Source organism: Peromyscus maniculatus, chromosome 18 (assembly GCF_049852395.1).
Source record: "Peromyscus maniculatus bairdii isolate BWxNUB_F1_BW_parent chromosome 18, HU_Pman_BW_mat_3.1, whole genome shotgun sequence".
Lineage (NCBI taxonomy): Eukaryota > Metazoa > Chordata > Mammalia > Rodentia > Cricetidae > Peromyscus > Peromyscus maniculatus.
This window is the reverse complement of record NC_134869.1, coordinates 7,647,678-7,673,113: the sequence shown is the minus strand read 5'-3', so window position 1 is coordinate 7,673,113 and position 25,436 is coordinate 7,647,678. Positions and strand designations below refer to the sequence as shown.

Below are 25,436 nucleotides of genomic sequence, written 5' to 3'. Positions count from 1 at the left end.
CTAAGGGAATGTGGGGAAATAGGCCCACCTCTTCTCTCTGTTTGTTCCCTGATCACTATGAGGGTAAGTGGCCCCCTCTACCCTGTCTTTATTTCTTTATCACTATAGGGGAAGTGGTCCCTTATCCCTGTCTTTATTTCCTTATCACTATGAGGGGAAGTGGTCTCCTCATCCCTGTCTTTGTTCCCTGGTCACTGTGAGGGGAAGTGGTCCCTCATCCCCATCTTTGTTCAGTGGTCACTGTGAGGGGAAGTGGTCCCCTCATCCCTGTCTTTGTTCCCTGGTCACTGTGAGGGGAAGTGGTCTCCTCATCCCTGTCTTTGTTCCCTGGTCACTGTGAGGGGAAGTGGTCCCCTCATCCCCGTCTTTGTTCAGTGGTCACTGTGAGGGGAAGTGGTCTCCTCATCCCTTGTTTTGTTCCCTGGTCACTGTGAGCAGAAGTGGTCCCCTCTTCCTTCTGTCCATTTCTTGGTCGCAGTGAGGTGAGCATTCCATTACACTCTGTGCTTCCTGCTGCCATGCCTACCAAGCACACCCAAAAGCTACTGACCAATCATCCACAGGCAGGCCTCTCTACAGCTACATGTTTGTGTCTTCACAGTGTCTGGGTTTGTTGCCACAGGCCTTTGGTGGTGTGATGGGCATGTGCCTCTGCAACGTGTCTGCATGATACAAATCCCATTTACAGTTAGGCTCCTTATCATCTCTTCCACCGCTAACAGGTCTGTATTCATTAACAGTTAGCCTACAGAAGGTGAATTTTCCTTCCCCACAGCCACTACTAGAAAGCAAAAACCAACTCATTCATGTCTGAGATTTGATTAGAGACGGCCCCTTCAAAGTCAGCTTCACATCCAAATTTAATTTAGCTAACTATAAATGCGACCCAGAGAAAAGACACGTTTTCTGTTCCCTAAGCATGTCCTTCCTCTTCTCGCTTTGTTTTTCTTTGTCTCCCTTTGAAGCCCAGGCAAGCCTTGAGCTGGCCAGCCTCCCTCATCATGTTGATTTATACTTTATACTTCCCTTTGCAACTAATTAATGCTTCATTGAATGTGATATATTCATGTTCTCTGAAAGTGAGCACTATTAACTCTTTCACAGAAATGTTGCTTGAATATATTTTCTGACTTAAAAAAGGGCGAATCTTCACTCAACTACAAAGGAAATGGGAAGTTGGATTTACAACACGGGCCAGCCTGAGTGCTGTCAATCATATTCCTTGAAGCTTCATCTTTTCATCTCATTGTCATGTGATGACTTAAGATGATGTATAGTAATTAAGAGCAGAGGGATGTATTAGAAAGCAAAAGCTTTGGAAACAAATGAACTTGAATCCAAGTCTATCCAAAACGATGTGCTCCCGGGGTCATGGTTGCTCATAACCTCTGGGTGAAGTGGGGTACATCAGTTCCTTTTTTATTGGCGTGATAAAACACCATAAGCAAAAGCAGCATTGAGAGGGAAAGGTTTATTCATCTTACACTTCCAGATCCCAGTCCATTATTGAGTGAAGGATCCTGAGTGAATCATAGCAGGAATTCAAACAGAAGCTATGGAGAAAAAGTACCTACTCCCTTGCTTCCTGGCTCATCCTCAGCTAGCTGACTTTCTTACATACCCCAAGACCTTCTGCCTAGGGATGGTGCCACCCACAGTGGGCTGCCCCCCGCCCCCCCCCCCACATCAATCATCAACCAAGACAGTGCCCTCCAGACAGGCCCATAGGCCAATCTCATAAGTTCTTTAGGAAAGGTTCCCTTTACCCTGGTCACTCCAGGTTGTGTCAAGTCAGCCATAAAGACTGTTCAGGACAGTAGGCGTCCAGCTCTGCCTTCAGGGTCACTGCAAACGTAACATTTTTATTTCGAGAGATGTTGTTCTGACAACAAAATAAACAAATAAAAAAGAAGACTCTTGCTTCATTTCTTCCACTACAGCACCAAAAAAGAGCATGGGAGTGAGACAACAGTAAACAGAATGGGCACTTTCCACCAGAATTCTTCATAGAAATACAACTCAGAAACTGCAGTGTGCAGCCAACAGGCGAGGGTGTTTGAAGGTTACCATTAGGAAATGTTCCCTATAAGTGATTAAATTAAAGCAAAGGTCCTTACAGCCTGAACATGGCCTGAAGTCTCCTTTATGACATAGTTGCTGAAAACTCAATGTCCCTTTCAGTAGTTCATAGCAACCCCTAGGTGGAATATAACTGAAAAATGGCTTCAGTGTCAAACAGGTATCCAAACACACTATGAACTAAAGAATGCCCATCTGGGTTTGCATTACAAAAAATACAAGACAAATTTTGTTAATTACCTAAAGTAAATGTCTGCAAAAAATAATATTTCAAAACCAGGAGTCATTTCCCTCTCTTAGTTAAAATCCTTTCTGTTCTGAGCTATTCCTTCTAGCTCACTGGACATTTGCTGTTATTTAAATTTTATTTGTGTGTGTGTGTGTGTGTGTGTGTGTGTGTGTGTGTGTGTGTGTGTGTGCTAGATTTCAAGTAATGAAGAAAATCCCCACGGAGGTGCTCTGATGTGCATCCTTACTAATTCCCTTACATTTAAATGCTCGGTTTATTCCCGTCCACACAGTGTCTTTAGACGTGTCGCCACCATCCCCTTGTGAACAGTAGCTATTTCCTTGACCAGTAGTTGTTTACATTTTTGTGAAATCACTGCCTTCTGGACCACACAAGGAGTAAATAGTCGAATGCAGGAGCCTCAACTGTGGGCCCAGCAACCTTCAAGCCCAGTCTATAGTGCTATGCGCAGCACCTTCCCCTCCCAAGCCTCACGAAAGGCTGCACTGTCCTCCCTTAATCAGACAAAGGCACAAGGCTCAAAGAGCCTGGGCTTCAGCCTGAAGTTCCCGCGGCAGGTAGGGCTTTGAACAAGCTACTCTCATTTTTAAATATGTTCACCAGGAAACTGGAGAGATGGCTCAAAGGTTAAGAGAACTGATTGCTCCCCTAGAAGTTCATGAGTTCAAATCACAGCAACCATATGGTGGCTTAGAACTATCTATAATGGGATCCAAAGCCCTCTTGGGGCACGTAGATGTATGTGAAAACAGAGTACTCATGTATATATAAAATACATAAAGAAATAAACCTCAAATTCTGCTGACTATAAAACTTTACCATGCAGTGTGCCTCCGTACCTAATATCAAAAACAATAGAGAGCCCCCCCACAAAAAAATTGAAATGTATATCAAGTTCATTAATGGAGAATGAAAAAATTGACTTTAGGAAATCCCAAATTTAAAAAGATAAAATTTAAATTGGGTTTTATTTCTCCAGTTATTTACATTTTGTCTTTGTCTCATGTTATATCAACCAATAAGAATGTGTTTAGAGCACTTTTTAAAAATACTTTTCATTTGTGTGTGTGTGTGTGTGTGTGTGTGTGTGTGTGTGTGTGTGTGTGTGTTTATGGGTGCCCATTCATATTTAAGAGGTGTGGAGATCAGAGGTCAATTTCAGCTTTGTTTCTCAGTTGCTATCCACTTTTGAGTTTTTGAGATAGACTTTCATATTTAGACTGGAGTTAGGAGGCTAGGAAGCCTGGCTGGTGACCTCCAGGGGTCTGCTTGGGGTGTCTCCTTCAGACAATCTCTAAGATAGGAGGATCAAATGCCCTAAGAAGTAAGTGTGTAACATGATGAAGTTAACCCCAAGCAAGTGTGCCAAAGTCCGGTCCCACACAATCACTCTTCCCTGTGTTGCTACAGCTCACCCCCAGCACCATCCCCCAATCCAGCGTTCACCACCGTTCTTAGACAAAGAGGATCTATTTAGTGTGTCTAATGTGTATCTTGGATGCTCGGTGACAAATATTCTTCATGGGTATAAAGGCATCGATGGACTCCCACAGATACGCAGAGCAGAGGACACAGGGATGGCCATCTCTAACGCATCAGCTGTCTGTGCTTATACACAGAGCAGAGGACACAGGGATGGCCATCTCTATTGCATCAGCCATCTGTGCTGGTTTGACCCAAGTTCTTGGAAAGCCAGATTGACCCTCCTTTCCAAAGCTATCTTAGCCCACAAAGAAAAACTCCTCTCCCACATCCTTCATTTCTCAGTAAGTCAGAGGTCAAGTGGTGCTCTCAGTTTGCCCGGCCCTGGGCTCAGGACACTAACGATTCATTACTTACTTCCAACTAATTCCGACCCGAATGGAAAGATAACTTCTGTCTTTTATTATGCAGAGTAATAAAACAGTAAGCTGGCTTTGCAACACTGGCAGCCCTGGCCCACATAGACACAAACATGAGCAGCTATTTTAATGGTTTTAGTGGGTGATTTAATACACTATCTTAAAAAATAGACAATGACTCAACTTTTTGTAGCAATAGCAGGACTCTGAGTGGCTCCTACTGAGGAAAAAAAATCACTCTGACAGAGAAACAGAAGCAGTTCAGTAACATTTAGTGGCAATTATGGTTCAAAGCTCCACTATTACACAGTTTGACATAATCACACTTAAAACTATCATTAAAGCAACGGATAAAGTACGGGCCTCATTTTATATACTACCTCTAGTAAAAATGTCACAAATCTGAAAATTGCTATAAATTTAAAATAATCAGGACAATATTTAATATACTTTTAAATTTAAAGACATACAACTTCTCCAGGACATGAAATGAAGTAAATTTCTGAGGATTCTCTGGAAAATTCAGAGGTGTTATCATGTACAAAGCGGTTACAACCATTTTTTTAGTGTAAATGATGTCTTGGGAGCAGCGATCTGTTTGGAACCGTGACAGTTTCATGGAGTGGGGAGAGGGGATGAGAAGTATTGTCTGTGAGGCGAATTTCCACAGCCAAACTTCCATCTTCAAGTTCAACTCCGTGTTCATTTGAGACGTCTTTGTGAGGCTCATAGGCCCTGCTGGAGTCTCAGGCTGAAGCTTGGGGTCAGCCCTGGGCGGAGGCTGGGGAGTGGGTAATTTCCACTCTGTGACATCTCTGCCACTGACACCTGTCATGTCAGCAGACTGCCAATCACTGCTCATCTTGCTGTCATTTCCAACTGAGGCTGCAAAGTCCTCGTAGCACTCAAAGCCTGGGCCTTGCTCCCGTCCTCAGCCCCCTTCTCTATCCTATGACTGCCCCTGTAGTCAGACGTTCTCCAGGGGATGAGTGGATGCCACAGTCATTCTGACTCACTTGTAACGTTTGAAACCATGTCCCATCTCTAATGCAGTATCCTCTCTTCAGTGGTTCTGATCGCTTACAGCTCTAGCGGTTCCGATTTCTTAATGAGTAGAGACAATCTCGGCCACAGATGACTAGAGACAATATCAAGTATTTTAACCACTGCCTAATGCTTTCCAAAGAAGAAACGATCCCCTGTAGGTTAAGCTACAGTTTTCCTGAAATGCCCCTTAGTCAGGTTCCCTGCGACAGTCTGGAGAGCCACTGAAAAACACTGACAGGAGCTTCTCAAGGTACAGAGAGAGAATTCCCCCAGGAAAGCCCCTGGGAATCTCTTCCCACAAACTGGCTACCAGAATTTCACTTCCATAATTTACCATGTTCATGGTGTGGGAAGAGGGAGAGAAGCTGGGAGGAGGGAGCTAGTCTAAAAAATAAAGAGTCACAGGTTTCAGTGACATGGAAGCTGAGTGACGAGACATTTGACAGACGTGAATGACTAGGGCTACAGACTTTGAGGAGCTTAAATACGACAAGCATCTGCAATGCCAACGTGATGAATGGTGTGGCCATCATGGCCGCCTAGGTGAGAACAATTTCATCAGAGCTCGTTCATTGTTCAGGTCTGGTAGGAATGACATTGGAGGTAGACAGAACACAAGCGGGCAGTATAAACAACTTGTTCAAAGTGTGTTCTGAAAAGGACATTTAAGAAATGAGTCAGCAGACATTGAGATGTCTCAGTGGGTAAAGGTATTTGTTGCCAAGACTAGTGACCTGAATTCAATACTTGGAACCCACATGATGTAAAGAAAAAGGAGTGAGTGACACCTGAAAATTGCCCACTGATATACAGACAGAGATACATATGGATGGAGAGAGAGAGACAGAAAAAGAAAGAGACAGAGACAGATACACACACACACACACACACACACACACACACACACGAGTAAATATAATCTAATAAAAACGTGTACGGAGTCACAGGCCTGCAGAGGCGGCTTAGCTGTTACTTGCTACTCTCACAGAGAACCTTTGGTCAGCCCCCAGCTTCCTCATGGAGGTTCACAATCACCTATAACTCCTGATCTAGGGGATCTTTTACCCTCTCTGGCCTCCATATGTACCACATGCACTTTTTGCAAACACATATGTGGAGGCAAGATACTTACAGATGTAAAATAAAAACAAGTAATTCCTTTTGAAAACTGAGTGTGTAAACCAGAAGCACAGAAGTCACTCCTGCTCGAGTTTAATAAGACCGGAAGAGGTTATGATGAACAATTGCCCTTAGCAAGACTGTCAGATCCCTGCATCCCTGGCCCTGGAGCAGCACCCAGGTGCAACCCTGTCACTTTTCTCCTTCATTGGTGTGGAAACCTTTAGAACAACGGAAATGCTTTACACAGTTAGAATCCTCTGTCTACAAAAGTGAGAAAGAATATGTCATTCTTAAAACAAGTAGCAGGGGTGAGAGCTGCTGGGAACTAATGCCTATGCTGCAGTCACACCAGCATGTTCCTAAGTGGCTCCCGACATCTCCTTAAACCAGAAACTTCTTTGATTTTCACTCAGTGTTTCTTAAATTTGTAAAGAAGATCTAGAGCCAGGTTTTGGCCTTATGCAAATTATCTGCCAATCAGATCCCTATTTTTCCACATTGACTTCATTGTCTAATCTGTCATGTGTGGAGGGGGGGGAGTCCACCCTTAGTACAGTAGGAGCATATTGCTAATAGATCATTACATATGTATTATCATTGTTATTATTGAATTATTATTATTAGTTGGGGGAGCCACAGTGTTTGTAGGAGTCAGAAGACAAGCTTGGAGCTGGTTCTCTTTACCATCCATGGGATCTAATTCAGGTTATGGGGTAAGGAGCAAGGACTTTAACCTACTAAATCAACCTTCTGTCTCATGTGTGTCTATCTTATAATGGATATTGATGTAATAATTAATTTCCCCTTGTCTTCTGTATCCCACTCTCCTTCTGTGGGATGCTCTTATACAGACTACTGAAAGTCTGGCATTAGGAAATACCATCATGGGTGGTCATGGCGCACACCTTTAATCCCAGCACCCAGGAGGCAGAGGCAGGCAGATCTTGAAAAGTTCTAGGCCAACCTGGTATTCAGAGTGAGTTCCAGAACAGCCAGAACTACACAGAGAACCTTTGTCTTGAAATGACTCTGCAAATATGGAAATATCATATTCTATTTTATGGAACTTTAAGGAACATTCAAATCTACATTGGCCTCAGTCATTTGCCAATTATCCTGTCCTGAATTAGGATTCTACATCTGTCAGTCACTAAAATTCAGAAAAGCCGGACTGTTACACCTCCCCCATTAATACACTGTCTAGCTGCCTTAGTTCTTCGGCAGGTCCATGCCCAGCAAATTCAGCCATCTCGTCTAACACGAACCAGCTCTAATTCTAAACTGCCTGAAATAAAATCATTTTTTAACTTACTGTCTAGCACCCAGCATTTCCATCTTCTCTTGGTAATCAGTATGGCTTTCTTGTGAAAATTAATAAATTATCCAATTGTTAAAGCTCCTTCTAGTCTTAATTAAACACAGTCCAACCATGTACATAGGTGTTTATCTGGATATTCTCACCTGTGTGGGGTCAGAGGTAAACATCAGGTTCACACCAGTACCCACAGTAAACCTGAATGCTAGTCTCACTAAAAATTGAAAAATGTTCTTTAGAATACAGTACAATTATCAATTGTGTCTCAGTGTCTTATCAGTGTTCTGTGTTACATGGGATTACACATGCACAGAGACTCGATGCTCTGCACCCAGATAAGGACTGTCTGACTGTGCCATGAGCCTCAGAAGCCACTGTCTGGGGAAGCACATTTCCACCACAAAGAGCCACTGAAAGAAGCTGCTCACTTGTATAATGAACGAAGGGAGCCTGGCACTTCAGGCAAAAGAACTGACGATGTTAGTGGTAAGATTTGAACTAATAAGTGAAACTTTGAATTGTGAATAATTTTTAATAATCCCCGGGGAGTTGAGAGTCAATACATGGAAAGAGTTTTCTGAAAGCCAAATGTCATGTGTCACCATAAAAACAGATGCACATATATCGCTGAAAGAGAACAGCAAGTGCAGAGACAAAGTCACAGGCTGCTGGTGGACTAACGTGCAGTAACAAATATCCGCGAGAACACACCATGGGGAAGGACAAGTCGTCACTGGATGGTGCCGGGGGAAGCCTTGTTCATATGCAGTATGAATCACACGAGACCTTCATTCCTTGTTAAAATGGACTGAAGACGAAAGGCCAGACCTCAAGATGAACATTAGGATAAATCACTTCCCCCGGTGCACTGGTGCACTTCTTTCCAAACCAGTGATTGCGCATTTTTTTATTAAAAGCTTAACAATACAGATAATGGAATAAAATAAAAAATAGGCAAATACAAATCAGACTAAGAAAGCTTCAGAATCACAGAAACAACCAACACAGTGAGAGAAAGATGTCAGTTAGAAAACAGCCACAAAGGATGGATCTGACAGGGGTTAGTGATGAAAATATAAGAGGAATTGAAACATATCAATAGCATCAAGTTGAGCAACAGAGTTAAATTGTGGGCAGAAGACCTGACAGTTACAGAAGAAGATGCACAGATAGATGGCTGAGTCTGTAAAGAAAGTTTAACATCGAAGAGCTCCAGGCAATCATGACCCCAGGCTATGATACTCCACTCCAATGACACTCCATTCCAATTAGAATGGATGCTCACAGGGTCTGATTGGCTTTGTATCCTGGCTGCTATACAGTGCTCAGTCAACAAGGACATGGACTTGTCTCTCCCAGGTCTGCATTTCCTCTGTCTGGACACATCTAGTGATGGGTTACTGTAACCCATGGCACTAACATTAAAGAGAGAAGAGCATCAGGAGATAAGTGGGTAAGGTGCACATGACACATGTACAGTGATACTACATGGTTGTCAGAACAGTGAGACCTGAAATCTGCAGTCCAAGGATGAGCCTTGAGGGTGTGCGGCTGAGTGAACTCACCAAGCACATGGTGATGCCAAATGATCTGTGTGCCTCACTCAGACCTGAGAGTTGATGGCGTAAGACAAGAGTACAGTGGGATTCACAATCTGGTGTACTTGGAGGGGAGATGGTCAGATTTGGGTCACAACTACACCACTGCCATTAAGAGGAACATATTTCAAGAGACTTAATACACTGCAAGGCAACCACAACTGCTGATGATACAGAGTATTTGTGAGACATGTAAAGGAGGTGTGAGCTATGGACTCTCATAACAAAATAATTGTGTTACATAACAAAGTGACAGAGCAGCAAGGTTTGACTACATCATAATAAACATACATACACACATACATGCATGCATACATATAAAGATATATACATACATGCACACACATACATACATGCATACGCATACATACATGCATACACATACATACATACATAAATCACACACTATCACACATATAAACACACTTATGCACATACACATACATGCATACACACACATAAACACACTCATACACATACAAACATATTCTTCAGAACCTTCATTTATCCATCATTTAAAACAAGCATATTTGAAATTTATGAAATTTCAACTACCAAAAAAAATCCTGTCTGAGAGAATCTCCATCATTTATACCAGTATTTTCTGAATTACAAACAGCTGACAGATACATCTTAAATAGGCAAAGACCCACTTGGAAGGCAGCACAGACCATAGATTTTCACATAACTACACAGGTACATCTGCTGATCAATATCCTGATGTGTTGCGAGTAAGTCCCAAGGCAATGTCCTTCCTGGGTTGGTAAAATCAATAATTACCTGTCAGGACCAAACCAAAATGCTTTTCCAGTACTCTACTCAACCTACCCATTTGAGAATGTAGTAATCTCAGATATTTTAACTGAAAAATAAAACAAAACAAAACACCACTGTGAAGTCTACCAGGAAAAAAAAGGTTTGAGATGCCTAGTGTATTCTGTAAGTCATGAGCCAAAGAGAGTTTTTAAATTCAAGATATCATTACTTCAGATTTTCAAGTTTGAACATGTAGCATCTTTAGACAAAAAAGAACATCATGTCCCATGTGATGTTAACAAGCCAGTATCCTCTATTTTTCTGTTGCTTTGGTAAAACTAGCACCTCAGTTACTTCTCTGTGCCTGAGATATAATACCAAGACTGAAAGCAACTTACAGACAAAAGCGTCTGCCTTGGCTTATGGAGTAGAGGGATCAAAGTGCACTGTGATGGACAGGCATGGCAGCAAGCCACAGGAGCAGCAAGCTGAGAGATTACATCTCTACTGCAAACAGGAAGTGGAGATGGAAACTAGAAGTGGGTCAGGGCTACAAACTCTGTAAGCCTTCCCCAAAGACTCTTCTACCAAAGCTCTACCTCCTAAAATTTCCAAAGTACAGGAGCCTGTGGGGGCCATTTCTCATGCAAGTCACCACAACTAAAAAAGAAAACTAGTTAAGGCACACCCCAGGAGGCCCTTGGGGAGTTCCAGAGGAACATAGGGGGATCCAGAGGCCAGTGTCCTGGAAAGCAGCAGATGTGACCCTGGTCGGGTGCAGTCCCCCGTCCACTCACACAGTCACCCTGTGTCAGACCACCCTTTAATCCCTCTGTTCTTTCCAGTTTCTGACAATTCTCATTTCATTTGTAGAGCAGAAGTAATTACTATTCTCTGTCCTTATTCAACTGATGGATTTTCTTGGACTCACTTCTCGAAGGGGGAGCTGTGTTCTGATCTTGGTTCGTCTACCATGTTACTCAGCGTAAGAAGTTTGCAGCACCTACTGCATGCTGGGTAATAAATGAGACTCTGAAATAAAAAGGATCAATATAACCAAGTCCCTGGTCATCATGAGTTCTAACTGAGGCCCTACACTGCAAGTGTGCAAATAAAACAGATTTCTAAATTTTAATTAGAATTCATTAATTAATTGCCATATTACAGAAGACAGCCTTTGGAGTCATTCCTGCCCTGTCAAGCTTTAGCTTTGGAAGGCAGATTGAGAGACTGTGTCCTTTGGGCAAGTGTCCAGAGTGAGCAATACCAAAGGTACATCTCTCATGCGCATCCCAAAAGAATGAAGGCCAATCGTCCAACCCTCTCATCAAACAGAATGCCTGACGTTGTGACACTGGCCTGGGTGCCGAGCAAGCAGCCCAGACACCTATCAGGTCAGACAAATGCATGCTTTCAAATACGCTCAAAAGTCTGAACCTGGAATGGAACAATGTACAAGTCACCTTTGCTGTCGATGCTTTATGTCTTCTCATAGCAGAATAATAGTAAACCAACTGAGCAAAATAAAAAAAAAAAACTAGCTTACTTTACATATTGGAAAAACACAACAAAGAATAACATAAAATTTTACCTCCAAACTACTGCTTTCAGTATTCTTTGAGCATAACAAATAAAATATTTGCTTTAAATTTCAGGAGTGGCTGTAACTTGGGAACTCAAAGTTGGTTTACAATTTCTGCACTTTAGTATACTGAGGGTATCCTGATCCATGGGCGAGTGTGCTCGCTGTCTCTCTCTCTGTCTCTGTGTCTCTCTCTGTCTCTGTCTCTCCATCTCTGTCTCTGTCTCTCTCTGTCTCTCTCTGTCTCTGTCTCTGTCTCTGTCTCTCTCTCTCTCTCTCTCTCTGTGTGTGTGTGTGTGTGTGTGTGTGTGTGTGTGTGTGTGTGTGTACAAGAGAGAGAAAAACATGTACAGTCATACAGGTACACACACACACACAAGTCTTCAGATCAATTCTCCCTTGTTTTGTCAATACAGAGGACCCTGGAGGTCTGAAAGAATATGTTTCATACTGATATTAACTGAGGTTAGAGTAAAGACATAGTGGGCATATTGCTCCCCTTCCTAACAAAAGTTATTTGTAATAATAATTATTTTTAGTCTTCATGCCTGTTTCAGAGACATCACTGTCCGGCACATTTATGGCAAGCCAATCTTCCCCTACTGAATGGATAAATCACAGGCGTAATAGATCTTCTAATGGCACCCATGAGCATTCCTTCCAATGCTCTGCACTCCTCTAATAAAAGCAGTTGAGTGAAATAAACACCTAATCAGGTCATCTGCTTAACAAATTCAGCCATTATCCAGAGAGACTTAATTGCCAGCCTTCAGTAAATATTTTGGTGTTCAAACTAATCAAAGCTGTTCATCTCAGAAATAACTGCAGAGAAGAAAGTGGAAGATGGAATAAGCTCAAATCAAATAATGATTTAGTCATAAATCATGACCAGATCTAAGCCAAAGACCTCTGATGTTGAGATCGCTGAAGAAGTCAGCAGACATAAGGAGACAATTTAACTCTGAAGCCTCTCGGGCAAAGGCGTGCAAGGAAAAATTGAAATCCATTTACAATGACATCACCATTGGGAATTATATTTCTAATGAGCACTAATGCCCTCTGATCCCATCCATAGGATGCAACAGCTAGCGATCAGAAAAAATAAATAATCACAAAGAATTTCAAAAGATAACAATAAAAACAAGCCCTCAAAATGAAAGCATCCTTGGTCTCCCCGAGGAGAAAGCAAGCAAATAAACATAGCAGACCCCATTTCACCACCGCGTTGTGTTTGGACCACTGCCAGGCATCAGAAACCACACTTGATCTTTTGAGTTTTTGGCTGAGGGGCAGAAGCTAGGACATCTCTGAGGGGAGTGGGAAGCAGGAGGGAGGACTCAGAATACATGCATCAAGCATTCTAGAAGATAGCCGAATCAGTTCTTGGCGACTTTCACACAGCCCAGAAAGGGAGGAGCCTAACGGAGAAGATGTCAATCAGGGATAGTAAGATGGGTGGAGGCCACAATCCAGCCTGCGCCTTCTGGGGGATGGGCGTGGGACTGATTTGTGCCCAGAGTAGCCTTTCCCACCCGGAGACAGGACAAGCGCCTGCATCATCGCATAACAGCACACTTTCATCCCAAGAGTCGGAGTGGAACTTCAGATCTAACTGTTCACAGCTACCTGAGTCAGTGTAGGAAGAAAGAGAAGCATTTGCTCCTTGCCAGGAGGTAGTTTGTAAGCTTTTCAGGTAGAAGAAATCAGGAATCTCCACAAACTTGGCTCACCACATTGAGATTACTCACTGTCTATAAAGAATCTGCCAAGCTTGCTGAGGATGGGGAGGTCAATGCCGTCCTGATGTAAACTGCCACGCAGGCTCCAGCACAACCCAGCTCAGAAATCTAACCCACTCAGAGATCTAGCAAAACTCTTCACCTTAGAACAGGATTTCCTTACTGAGAGAGATCTATGTGAGTACAGTGCCTCTGCTCACACAAATGGGCTTTAATTACTTCTGCAAATGGCAAGTGCTCTGTCAGTAACCTTACACTCATGGTTGCAATTAAGGAACATTCATTATTTTAAAAAAGTTCATTATTTATTGTAACCTGGATTATAGCTGCAATTTTCTGAAACTGTCAGTGTGTGACAATGTTTTCTAAGTTGTCCCTGTTTATAAACACAGCCATGAAAACACAGTTAAATCATAGAGAGTAATCACAACGACAAAGACATTTAGAAAAAGCCCACCCAGAGCAGATAATAAAGGAATCCAAGCTCTCACCTCTGCTCTCTGTGTCCTGGGGAAGGCAGATGACTTCTCTATGGCATAAACATCCACCAGGTAGAGACATGCTCCCTGCTCCCGGTCCAAAATGGCTGCAGTTTGAATGACACCAGTCTGCCGTCCAATGGTAAAGAGACGTCCAACAGTCTTTTCTTCACAGTGAACGGAAACGATGTAATATTCCACTGGAGCTTCTGACCCTCTGGGGCTAGCTGCTTCTATGGATATGACATTGGTACCAATGGGCTCCCCTTCCTTCAAGATGGTTGTGTATTTGTTCTGTGTGAAAACCAGCCCATCGAGGCCCTGGAGGATGACGGTCAATTCCGTGGTTGACTTCCTCCTCTCTGGGCCCAGGTCTGTGGCTGATACTATGAGGTTGTAGATGAGCTGTGAAGGCACTAATGCAGAAGCCACACGAAGGTCTCCACTGTAGCGATCCACAGTGAAGGTTTCTGTGTCTCCATTGACTATTTCATACTCCACCTCACCATTAGCGCCTTCATCAGGGTCTGCAGCCATGATGGTAGTCAAGACAGAACCGATCATGGCTTGATGGGTCTGCAGCCAGGGCGTTTTGTGATATAAACATCGGGACATTGTCATTGAGGTCTGTCACCAAAATGGTCACATTTTTCAAAGCATACCTCCTAGTTTCTATCAGCACAGCTTGGTCGTTGGCTTTCACTGTTAACTCAAAGAGATTGGCAAATTCCCGGTCGATCTCAGCACTGGTGTAGATGGTTCCTTTGACTTCATCTATGCTGAAGTGGTTGCCTCGGGGCATCTGTTGAATGATGGCGTAAGACAGCTGCCCATTGATATCCGCATCTGGGTCATGCGCTGTCACAGAAATGACAGATGTACCAAGAGGGATGTTCTCCACTATAGACTTAAAAATGTCTCCCGGAGGAAAGCTTGGGGGGTTGTCATTGAAGTCCCTCACATGAATCACCACTGACATTGTGGATGACCGAGGAGGTCGCCCTTGGTCTTTTGCTGTGATGTTTAATTTATATAGAGACTGTGTCTCAAAGTCCAACTTCTTGGCAAGAAAGATACTCCCAGTGTTTGGGCTAATACTAAAGGTCCCATGGTTGTTTGATCCTGTGATGGTGTAGTGTAAGTCTGCATTGACACCCGAGTCAGAATCAGTGGCAGTAACAGAGGACACCAGTTCACCAATCCTCATGTTTTCCAAGACATCCACAAATAGTGTTGACTTTGGGAACGAGGGTGTGTTGTCATTTTCATCCAAAATGTCAATACTTAGAGTACAGGTTGAGTTGAGGGAGATGGCCCCTGAATCCACTGCCTGGATGAGGAGGGAATAGGCCGGGGTCGCCTCATAGTCTAACTTACCTACAAGAGTCACCTGACCAGAGAACTTGTCTATGATGAACTGTCTTTCTTCGTTTTCTTTGAGGATAGAGTAGTGAATGAGGCCGTTATTTCCTTCATCCACGTCGGAGGCAGATACCCGTAAGACCTGGGTCAGATTGGTCGCCGTCTCTGACACGGTAGCTTGGTAAAAGTCTTTTAGAAACTTGGGGGCATTGTCATTGATGTCCTTCATGTAGACATGCACGGTGGCCTGGTCCTTGAGAGGCTGAGGGAGGCCCTGATCTGTGGCTATCACTGTGAAGCTGAAGACTGCTGTCCCCCGCCTCCTCATGAGTGACTCCCTGTCAAACTTGTGAGTGTTGGTGAGTTCCCCAGTGACAGCATGCAACTCAAAATCAGGCTGTGCCACCTCAAAAGCATACCTTACTTCCCCATTAGGCCCGAAGTCTTTGTCCACCGCACTGACCTTGCCTACGAATGACCCGGCCCTCTGCTCCTCTTCGAAGTAGAATGTGTAATTGGTACTATTAAACAAAGGCCTGTTGTCATTCACATCTTCTAAAATCACAGTGACATTCACAGTAGCACTTAGGGGCTCCACTGCCCGGTCAGAGGCAACAACCAATAACACATATCTCTCCTGAAGTTCACGGTCCAATTCACTTTTGATGTACAACTGGCCATCTGGGAATATGCCAAAGGCATCCCCAGTATTCCCATCTGTGATAGTGTACACTATTTCCCCATTTGCCCCAGAATCTTTATCAGAAGCTTGCACTTTAAAGAATCGAGAATTCACAGCCTCCGACTCAGAAAGTGTGACCTCATAGGAAATCTGGTCAAACACTGGTGGGTTGTCATTCACGTCATGGACATAAACTGTCAGAATGATGCTGGAGGAGAGCTGGGGGACACCCATACCAGAGGCCAAGATCTCTACCTGGTATGAGCCAGCGTGGACATCCAGTGGAGCCAGCAGACTGATGTTACCATTCTGCTCATTGATAGCAAACAAGTTCTTGGGGTTCTGCTTCAGGCTGTAGAGTACCCTGCCATTGACACCCTCATCAGGGTCCACGGCTTTGGCCTGGAAGATGCTATGTCCTGCCTGCCAGTTCTCCACTGCGTTTATGCTTTCTACTGCCTGGAGGAAGTGGGGAGCGTTATCATTCAAGTCTTTCACTGTGATGTTAACCACGGTGTCTCCCGTTACTGCTCCCCCACTGGCCACGACTCTCAGCTGATAAAAAGACTGTTCTTCCCTATCAATCACACTTGCTGTGGTCAGCTGCCCTGTGACAGGATTCATAGCAAACATACCTCTCTGGTCCCCAGTAGTGATGAGATAGCTAATGTTGGCATTGAGGTCCATGGTGGTGGCAGAAACACTGCCCACGTGGTACCCTAGGGCCACATTCTCAAAGACCACGAAGCTGTAAGCAGCCTGGCTGAATACAGGTGGGTTGTCTTGTGTATCTAACACCGTGACTGTTACTATGGCCTGGTTAAGAGACTGTAAATTGCCCCCGTCGGTGGCCACTATTTGCAGCTGGTAGACTGTTTTCTCTTCTCTGTCTAGGGCCATTCTTGTAGAAATAACCCCGCTCTTAGCATTAATCTGAAACCTCAACCTGTCCCCAGCTGAGATACTGTACTGAACAGTTCCATTGGGACCCATGTCTGGGTCAGTAGCAGACACTGTGGTAACATAGCTACCTCCAGGCTCATTCTCCTGAATATGAGCAAAGTATTGGACTGGGTAGAACACAGGACTGTTGTCATTGATGTCCAGAAGACTGACATTCACCTGAGCCATGGATGACTGGGGAGGGGAGCCCAAGTCTGTCGCTAGAACCAATAGACAGTAGAAGGATTGTTCCTCTCTGTCTAGGGAGGAGATAGTACTCAGCCTCCCAGATACAGGATCCAGGTGGAAGAGCCTTTGGTCACTCTCAGCCTCTTGCAGGGAGAAGCGCACTGTCCCGTTGTCACTCAGATCCCCATCGGTTGCCCCTAGAATCAACAGCTCAGTCCCAGCTGGAGCGTTCTCAACTACAGACACCTCATAGCCTTCAGGCTGGCTAAACACGGGCTTTTCATCATTGACATCCAAGACAGTTACCACAAGCTGGGCATAGGACACCTTGGGGTGGACCCCCTGGTCTCGGGCACTGATATTCAGTACAATCTGGGAGGCAAGTTCACGGTCAAGGCCCCACGCAGCACTGGTGGTCACTAGACCACTGTGCTCACTAATGTGGAACCAGCCCAACCCATTTCCAGAGACGATGCTGTAGCGCAGGTTAGCATTGAGACCAGAGTCACCGTCGGTGGCAGACACCCCACTCACATAGCTCCCCGGAGGCGCCTCCTCGCTCAGGTTCACTCTGTACACTTGCTGCGCAAAGACCGGAGGGTGATCATTGATGTCATTGACAAAAATCACCAAGCTGGCCACGGAGGAGCGCGCCTGAACCTCGGCGGTAGGGGGCGCCCCGGAGTTATCCGAGATGGAGACTGTGAGGTTGTAGGAAGGAATTCGCTGGCGGTCCAGGTCGCTGGCCACCTTGATGAGACTCAGGTTGGGCACCTTGCTCCTCTGTACCTCAAAGTGGCATTGCTCATTGCCCCCGAGAATCTGCACTGAGATGTTGCCATTGGCTGCCGGGGAGTCCGCGTCGGTCACGGTGAGCAGAGCCACCACGGTACCCACCTGAGCGTTCTCATCCACCGAAGCATAGCGCGAGGTGGCGGGGAAGTAGCGAAACTTCACTACAGGGTCGTTGTCATTGACATCCAACAGCTGGATGATCGCTTCTGCGCGCCCAGTGAGCAAGGGCACGCCCAGGTCCATGGCCTGCACTGTCAGCGAATACTGTCGCCGGGCCTCAAAGTCTAGCGGCTCTCGCACGGTGATGAGCCCCGTCTCCGGGTCCATCTGGAAGGGGGTTCCCTCATCCTGAAGCCGGTAACGGATGTCCGCATTGGTGCCCTTGTCTGCGTCCGCCGCCGCCACCTGCAGGACACTCGAGCCCACAGCCGCGTCCTCAGGCACCCCCGCCTGGTAATGGGAACTGCCAAACACCGGGGGATTGTCGTTAATGTCCTGTACAGTCACATTGACCTGAAGGTAACCCCGCCGCTTTGGCTCACCCTTGTCCTCCACCTCCACCAGGAGCTGGTACTGAGGCGTGACCTCGCGGTCCAGCCCGCCCTTGGAGACCAGGTGCAGGAATGCTCCCTCTCCACTGGGGTTCAAGGTAATGTCCAGGCTAAAGCGACCCGCCTCGTTGCCGCGGACGATGCGGTAGGAGCGGTGGTCCACGCCGTTGGAGCCGATGTCAGAGTCCGTGGCGGTGTCCAGAATAACCTGACGCCCGCTGCCACTGTCCTCCTTGAAGGTGACCACGATCGAGGGATCTGGGAAGACTGGGGCATTGTCGTTGAGGTCACGCACCAACACCCGCACCTCGGTAGGTTAGGTGGGCGCGCTGGAAAGGACCACCAGGTTGACCACGTCGCTGGGCAGGCTCTCTCGGTCGATGGTGGCTGTGGTGTACAGCGCTCCAGTGCTGCTGTTAATAGCGAACAGGGCGTGGCTATCGCTGAGCCTGTAGGTGAAGCCCGGGCGCGTTGGGATGGTGCCCACCAGAGTCCCTGGGGGCTGCTCTTCCATCACCTGGAACACCTGACTCTGTTCGGCCGCTTGGACCCGGCCCGGGCCCGGGAGCAGAGACAACAACCCCCAGACTCGCAGCAGCTGGCACAGGGATGGAGAGAGTAGCGGGAGCCGCCTGCGGCCAGGAGCCGGGTCTGAGGCCAAGTTCATGGTCCTGGTTTCCAGGAACCGCGAGAGGAAGAGAAACAAGGTGAAGGAAATGGGCTGATCCAGAGGGCTTCTGAGTGGCGCCAGTAAAAAGCCAGTTTGGCCGGAGATCTCTACAGTTTAGAAGAGTGAGCAAGGGGCAGTTGCCCAGGAGAAGGCTCCTGGTGGCCGGGGAGAAACGCAGCGCAGGGGAGGATGAGGCGACAAGCGGCGGGGCATCCCTGGGCTCTCCGGAGAAAGTTTCCAGGCCTCCAGACACTTGGATTGGAATCCCGAGTCTGAGCGTCCTGACCGCGAATAGGAGTTGTGAGAGGCGGCCTGGATTTCAGGGACCTGAGGAGTCACTCACTGCAAGCACATCTCTCCAAAAACTTTAGAACTTACCCAGAGCGCGACGCCAAACAGGACAGAGCCAAGGGCCGCAAAGCCCCTGCACCCCGGAGACAGAGCGGGGATGCCAGGAGAACCCGAAACTGGTGGTGCAGACTCTTCTCAGTTTTCGCTCCGGGGGAGCTGGGGAGGTCGTCTCTGGATCGGGCACCCTCGCGGAGGCAGCAGGGGCACCGCGTCTCCAACAGTGCTCAGCTCAGTCCCCTCGCGGGTAACCCAGGCTGCCTTTGCGCCAGCCGCTGCTTGGAGCCCGAAGTCCAGCCCAAGCTGCCGCAGGCGCTGCTCCGCATCCTTCACCTACGCGCGGGCATCGATTGTACATCCACAGAGCGCGGGTTCCCCTTCCTCCTCCGCGTCGCGGGGGTCGGGCAGCAGCAGCGGCGGCGGCAGCAGCGCTGGTTCCCCGAGTCTCCTCCCCTCACCATGCCAGGGGCTCTTCCCCGGGCGTTAGCGGGCACCAGCGCCCCCGGGAGCGCCTCGCCCTTGTCCTGGGATCTGTGCTTTTATTGTCCCGGGTCAGTTTCACTTTGTAATCCGCTAGGCTTTGTGTTTGGGGAGGGGTGGGTCCCTCCTTCGCGGTCCCCGCGGACGATGGGGACTCGGAGGTGCGGTGCAGCTGCACGGGGCGCCGGGTGGGCGCGCTCCTCCACAGCCAGGGCTCAGAGGTGGCACCAAGGCGGATCTGGAGCCCGGCGAGTCCCCCGCTGCCTCTCCGGGTCCCTCGCACTCTCCCCGCCCCTTCCCCGCTGCGCGCACACACGCACTCACACACACGCGCGCACACACGGAGAGGGGAGGGCTGTCCGCGATCCCGAGCAGGCCTGAGAAACTTTGCTCGCCCCTCGATGCTCCCGGACTCCAGTGGCCGCCACTCCCCTGTTCTGGTCCTGTCACCCGCGGGCCCTGCCCCGCTACAGCCCATTGGCCACAGCCCCGCCCGGCGTCCCCGCCGCCCTCGCCTCCAACCGCCACTGGCTGGGGCGACGCTCGTCACCGCGGCCTCCGAGGCTGTGGGCGGGCGGTGGGCGAGCCCCGCGGCAGAGGCGCAAAGAAGGGGCGACCACCCCCCAACTCCTTTCTATTTATTTATTTTCCCTTTTGGTCAAACCTTGGCCGGTGTCGGCGCAATCACAGCAAGAGGCAGCGGCGGAATAGATGGGGGTGGGGTCAGGTTTGGAAATAAATAAGTTTAGTGGCCGGAGCTGGGGGTGCCATTAGGCTGTTAGGCTGGTAATAACTCGGTGGAGGGGGTCGAGGGAAATGAAAGAAAGGCTGGGGGCGAGGGTCTGTTAACACGGGAGGAAGGATTAGGCAAAGCCTGTCTGGGAATGCGCGCCGCTGCTGAGCTTTAACCATTTCGTGCCCTAGCCAGGGGCAGTGCCCGAGCGAGCTTCTGCCCACGGGACCCCGCAGAACCCCAGCTCTTCCCTACTCGTGAACCTGGGTCCCAAGCTGCTGTCTCTCGGGACTAGGGGACATCGAGGCCTCGGTGCCTGCAGACCTCCAACTTCTCAAAGGAAGAGAGGGGCACGCCTGTACCCGCAGCTTGGTTAGTCTCACAGCTGGAATCCGGTCTACAGATCAGTCCAGGGGCTTAGGCTGAAACAATGGCAGCTTCTGCGGGGACAGTTTCCTCTTACAAACCCAGTTTGGAATTTTGACCCCCGGTGGGCTCCCCCCCCCCCAACATTTTCTAGCCAAAGGAAATCTAATAACGTTTGGTTTCGGTTTTGGTCTGGGGGGCGGGAGGAGGGGGGAGAATAGCTGTAAGAAAATAGAAATAAATGAAATGAAGTTTAAATTTAATTTTTTTAAGTGTCACACATCACCGACTGTGCTCAGACGATTCCCCTGCCTCATCTTATTTGTGTGGTGCTCGCGAGGTTTCTTTAAAAGAAAAATAAAACGTGACTAGGAATCGGGTCAATAATTTTCCCCTTTAAGGGAACCAACTTGCAAAATATGAATTGAAGCCAAACAATGCAAATATAGGGTATATGTCATACTATTTTGCAACAGGAATCCCTCCAAACCTCAAACTTTCTGCGCCCAAAGATTGTTTAAGCGCGGGCCAACACTGCCCCCTGCTGGTTACAGCTAGTCTTGCAGAGACGGTGGCTGGTTTCGTGCTTGAAATTAAATGCAGACCGGGAGGATCTGGTTACAGAGCTAATTCCTCCTTCTTGCCAAGGGATGGGGGCAAAGAAAAGGATCTGCAAGGATCTCCTACTTACTGCCTTTCCTTGTGTGAGGTCAGAAAACAATCAAAAGCGATAGAGAAGACAGCACACTCAAGTCTTGAATGCAAACCGCCTGTAACCTAAACGGAGGAAGGATGGAGCCTGATTCTAAAACCATCGCGAATTCCTTTGTTTAGTTAGAACATTCGCTCCTGTCTCTTCCACACCTACAGCGTGATGGGTGAATTGGACGCAGACCAGACAGTTAGTTATCTCTATTGCTGCATTTTTCAGACTACATAACTATTGAACGCCTATCATTACCCCCCCCTCCCGCTTAAAAAAAAAAAAAAAAAACACGCTTTTAAGCCCGTCAACATTATTTTATCACTGCCAACTACTTACCCCTTAAATGCCATTATTTTGTTGTAATTCAGCCAAGAAATATTTGTAGATTAAAGTTGGATCTACAAGTTAATACAAGTCGAGGCTGTGAGTGCGAAGATTGTAGAAGTCTTTTTTTTCTCCTAATCCTGCGCCGTTCAATACTCAGACACATAAGAACGGGAAGAAATCACTCGGATATATTTAGGGGAGATGGTAGGGTTTTGCTGGTTTGCCTGGCGTCTGTTTGGAGAACATGTGAGATGCCTTCACAGCTCGACAGGATGGAATTAACATCTTTTGCCGGTGAATTTAGTTTGGGAAAACAGGTAATTTAATTCATTCTGTGAAATGAACTGTTTACTCTGTGAAATAAGTGTATAGTCTTCATTTTACGAAATAAAGCAATACAAAAAATGGGTCATATTCAGACCCCAAATATTTGTTTGGAAAATTCCGAGAGAAGATTTCCACAAATTATTTAAGCAACGATATGGTTAGTTAAACTAACTTTGCATAATGATATAATCTACTCATTTGTAGATAATTCTATACAAAACTACAATTTTGTATGCTTAGTATCTAATTTAAAAATAAATATAGAGAATGACTAGTATAAAACATGAAATGAAGCTTTTGTTACGTTTTATTTTCATTGTCTCCCTTAGATTTCTAGAGCTGTGTTAACACAGTACACTATCATTAATATATGTGTACAATTTTTCTTCCTCCTGGTGGGAAGATGGCTCGCTCACTGGGTAAAGGCATTGCCAGGGATGCTTGACCACCTTGGTTCTACCCCCAGAACCCATTTAAAAGCCAGGCAGAGCAGCACAATTGTCTGTAACCCTGGTGACCCCTAGCGGGGGATAGGAGGCATACACAGGAGAATCCGTGGAAACCAGGCCAAGCACCTTGAAGGATGCAGTGTTTAAAAGAAGCAGGCAGGAGCAAGGTGGGAAGAGTGGACAGGCACCCAGGATGATATTCTCAGACCTCCCAAGGTGGAAAGAGTAGGCAGGAACCCAGGATGATATTCTCAGACCTCCCAAGGTGGGAAGAGTGGGCAGGAACCCACATGTCCTATGACCTTCTGCATCCATACACAAGCGCACACAAGCACATCGCTCTAACATACAGACAAAAGAAACATTATTCTTCTTGTAAAAGTGAAAGAAAGACACAAGGTCATTGTATACAGGAAATATATTTTAAAACCATGAAACACACTCATAAGTAGCTGTCAAATGTAATGCAGCCAGAGAAGGAAGATATAAGGGACATTTCTAGCTGTACATTTTCTCTTGTTTTCCAGCAAACCGAAACAAAATACAGTTTATTTTGTATACCCATCTAAATTATTTTTCCTATCTTAATTATTTATGAAAATGGTGTTAAAGTCAGAGTTTTTAACAAAAATGAAATTAGAAGCCAACTAGGAAGCATGCTGGTTAGCTCTTGTCAACTGGACACAAGCTTGAGTTGCTGAGGAAGGAGGGAGTTGCCTCCTTCGAGTGGGTCTGTGTTGTGTCTGTGGGTCAATTTCTCGATAAATATTTGATGCATAAGTTGAGCCACCCCTGGGCAGGTGGTCCTGGGCTATGTAAGAAAGCAGGCTGAGCAAGCTGTGGGAACAAGCAGGTCAGCAGCATTCCCCACTGATTCCCATCCATGGTTCTGTTTAGGTTTCTGCCCCAACCTGCACCGGTGATGGACTGTGATGGGGATGTGTAAACCAAATAAACACTTTTCTCCCCGATTCAGCTTTGGTCTGTGCTTCATTGGAATAAGTGACTAGAACATGTGGTTCTCGGGGAGAGGTCATTCGCCAATGTCAGTGGGTAATAAGGACACACATTTGTGCCCAATCATGCGAGGTATCAGAGAATTCAAGTCATTGAACTTCATAGCTATATTGAGACAAGTGATCTTGTGGTGCTCTGTTATGCTCTGAACACACTCTTGCAACCATTTAATTTGGTATCCAAAATGTTTTTCTATGGTTTTTGGACAGAAGTGACAACAATTAGTTGGACCACGCTCCTCAGTTTCTAATGCATCTGCAGCTGGGGCTAAATCTCTTCCTACCTTCCTCCAATTATCTTTCTCCTCTTCTCATCCCTTCTTTTAGATTTCCTCTCTGAATCCAGTATTCCTCTAGTGAAGACTGTCAACAAGGCTGGATCTAGAATTATTGGTGAGAGAAACCTCTGAGCATGTCTGGGAGGAATTTCTGGTTTAACTGAGGTGGGAAAACCCACCCTGAGTGTGGGGGGCACCATCTCATGAGCTGGGCTTCTGGACCAAATAGAATGAAGAACTCAGCTGAACATCATCCCTCGCTGCTCTGCTGTCTGGCTGCAGATGAGGTGTGACCTGCTGCCTCCTACTCCTGTGGCTGTGATGAGTCTGGTCCTCAGACTGGGAGCCAAATTAAACTCTCCCTTAAACAGCATCATCCCACAGCAACAAGCCAGTTTCCCACAGCAACAAGATAAGTGACTAAGATGAAGCCCCACCACCACCCATCATTTCTTCTCTTTCTCTCCTCTGATTTTTGTTCTTTTCTATTCTGGTTTAAATGTCCAATGTGCCCAAGTGTTCGAGCATGTGGTGCTCCCTCTGTTTGAGAAAGATGTAGAAATGTAGGAAGTGGAGCCTTGATGGATGAAGTGGGTCACTAGAGGCGGTCCATGGGGCTTTGTAACCCCCTGCACATATTCCCTCTCAGCTTCCCGAGTGTGGATGCAGCCAGTCTCTGGCTCCTACCATCATACCTTCCCACCTTCAATGAGCAATCACCTCAAGTTTCTCCTTGTCAAGCATTTGGTCACAGCAACATGAAAAGTAACCAACACACCAACTGCGCGTCTGCTCCCAACCTCCAGGCCCACCGTGCCCTCTCTCCCCTTCCCTCCACACTGGCCACTGCACTCCTTACTCTGCTCATTCACTCTGCACTCCTCCTTATCACTCATGCTCACCGCACCTCACTCCCCAGAGGCAGCTGCCTCAGTCGAAGACTGTTCCTGAGTGGTCTTGCAAAAGTCCACTTTAGCTGTGCTGCAGTTTTAGCTGAGGCATGTGACATTGTGCTCTGCGTGCAGTTCCCCCTGCTGCCTGTTGTACCACACCCCCACCTTTCTATTCATCCCTTCACTGCTGCTCTGACTTTGCCACTTTGCTCTGTCTGTACCTACAGTGGCCACGCCACCCCATTGTACAGTCAGACAACAGCTCACCTCCAGGTCCCTAGCATCACAAAGAACTCTGCATTTTTTTTGTCTGTTTGTTTCCTTTTTGTTATGTTCTCAATGTTTAGTTCAGTTTTTCATGATTTTTTTTTTACATTTTCTCATATGCATATTGAAAGCTATTCATTTTCCTCAAGGTGCTGCATTGGCCTACCCATAATTAGACAAGTACTTTATGCAAATGAGAACAAAGAAACACAGCTGAAGACAAAAATCTTGTCCACCTGCATAGATA

The 25,436-nt window shown here is 46.6% G+C and overlaps 1 pseudogene across 1 annotated transcript in view; it reads right to left on the bottom strand.

The window, feature by feature from the left end:
* Positions 1 to 18,640, bottom strand: part of LOC143269230 (protocadherin Fat 4 pseudogene) — a 46,157-nt pseudogene extending 27,517 nt beyond the window's left edge. Inside the window, exon 1 of the transcript XR_013045658.1 lies at positions 13,821 to 18,640. The product of XR_013045658.1 is annotated as a protocadherin Fat 4 pseudogene (transcript). The remainder of the gene's footprint in view (positions 1 to 13,820) is intronic.
* Positions 18,641 to 25,436: the final 6,796 nt, after the last annotated feature.